Below are 2,195 nucleotides of genomic sequence, written 5' to 3' on the forward strand. Positions count from 1 at the left end.
TGGTAGTAGATAGATTTACAAAGTATGCAAATTTCTTAGCTCTCAGCCACCCTTTCACAGTCCAGGATGTCATCACCATTTTTATTGACAATATATTCGAATTACATGGTCCTCCAGTGGTGATACTCCAATGGTGATAGTGATAGACAGGGATAGAATATTCACAAGTAATCTCTGGCAAGCAATGTTCAAGTCAATGGAAATTAAATTACATCTCAGTACTGCATATCATCCTGAAACTTATAGTCAAACTGAAAGCCTGAATCAATGCTTAGAAAACTATTTGAGGTGTATGTGCTTTACTACACCTAGGAAATGGAAATCATGGCTCTCTCTAGCAGAATGGTGGTACAACACATCCTATCACACTTCTTTGCATATGACACCCTTTCAAGCTTTATATGGTTTCCTCCTCCAATGGTGGATGAGTTGATTTTGCCAGATTGCACTGATGTTGTAGGGACATTCTGCAAAACAGACAATTGGCCCAGCAAATCATTAAAGATAATCTTCTCAAAGCTCAAGCAAGAATTAAACATTGAGCTGATAAAAATAGGTATGAGAGAATATTACAGGTGGGAGCTCTGTTCGCCTAAATAGCCGTTTAGTCCGTTTAAACGGGTAAACAGAGGTCACCGTGTTGTTTAGGCCCTAAACGGTGAATTAAACAGTTGGACCGTTTAAACCTGTTTAAACCGTTAAAATCTGTCTAAACTGTCTAAACAGGGTCAAGTTAAACGTGATTAAATAAGCTAAATGACTATTTAATTCATAATTTAGTCAATAAGAATATTACAACTACCACAATCAATATCGAACTATTTAGCATCCTAAGTATATGAAGTGTTGTGGGATTTAGATTTCTTCCAAAAATATTATTTGGTAGCATACTTACTTTTTACATGTGCAAATATGTAGACTTTCTAGCATATTTGACATTTACGTACATAAATATGTACATTTTAGTGTTACTATGCCAAACCGTTTAGGCCGTTTAACTCCGTTTAAACATCATTTAAACGTCTAAACACTAAACAAAGGGTGACCGACTGTTTACCATTTAGCGTTTAGGATAACACCGGGTGGGAGATATGGTATATTTGAAGATCCAACCTTATAGACACACGTCTCTCAGCATTCATCATTCTCTGAAACTACATTCAAAGTTCTATGGACCTTTCAAAATCTTGGAGAAGATTGGCAAAGTAGCGTACAAACTCTTGTTACCTGAGGATTGTCAACTGCACCCTATTTTACATGTGAGCCAATTGAAAAAACATCTTGGTCCAACTGCTGTTCCAACTCCTGACTTACCATTAATTGATGAAAAGGGTACCATTAAAGTAGCACCTGAAGCTATACTAAATAGGAGGCTCATTCCACGTAATAATGAGCTAGTGGTACAATGGCTTATCCAATGGATGAATCTAACTGCACTCAAGCAAGTTGGGAAGATGCAGATTTCATAAGAAAAGTTTCCTTCATTTTATCCTTGAGGGCAAGGATCTCAAGAGGGGAGCATAGTCGGTCAATGATAGGCCTGGTAGTATTCTTCACAAGAAGGGAGTCATCGGAGCAGAATCGGCGATAAGGGAGGCGATTGGACGACTTCAACTAACGACGTCAATCTGCCATCCAACTATCGTCATTCAATAAAGGGGTTGTTTAGCACCTAAGTCATGTTGTCGGGTATTAAATAGTATATTACTGAATGTGATCTCATAACTTAATCGTTTTGGCCATCGTGTTGGACCGAGTCTGGTCAGGTCATTTATATCTTGATCTTGTTAAAAACCTAGCTAGGGAGTAGTTTAGTTGTAGTTGGCCAACTCGTTGTTGGTCGAGAAGATTGTACTGTATCTGAATCTCAATTTATTCCTAGTAATACAGCTATGTGTTCCCTATTATTGTTGTTCTTGCTCTTTTCTTTCCCTTTTGGCTCAAGCTTGTTGTGTTCCTCACATTGGGGCGCGATGCCGCTCGAATGCCTGCTCCGTGGGTCCAGCAGCCGGCGGTTTGTGCGAGCCTCCGCCGAGAGGAAGGCGAAGTGAGGAAAAGCCTCCGCTTTGAGCGGCCACGGCGCGAACCCAACAACAACAAGGTTTTCAGGTATTCAACCAAGCAGATACAGCCTGACCCTCCTTCGTCCCCATCAAAAGTTGTGCTGCCATTTTTCACTTCAATCTCTGAATGCA

Source organism: Panicum hallii, chromosome 4 (assembly GCF_002211085.1).
Source record: "Panicum hallii strain FIL2 chromosome 4, PHallii_v3.1, whole genome shotgun sequence".
Lineage (NCBI taxonomy): Eukaryota > Viridiplantae > Streptophyta > Magnoliopsida > Poales > Poaceae > Panicum > Panicum hallii.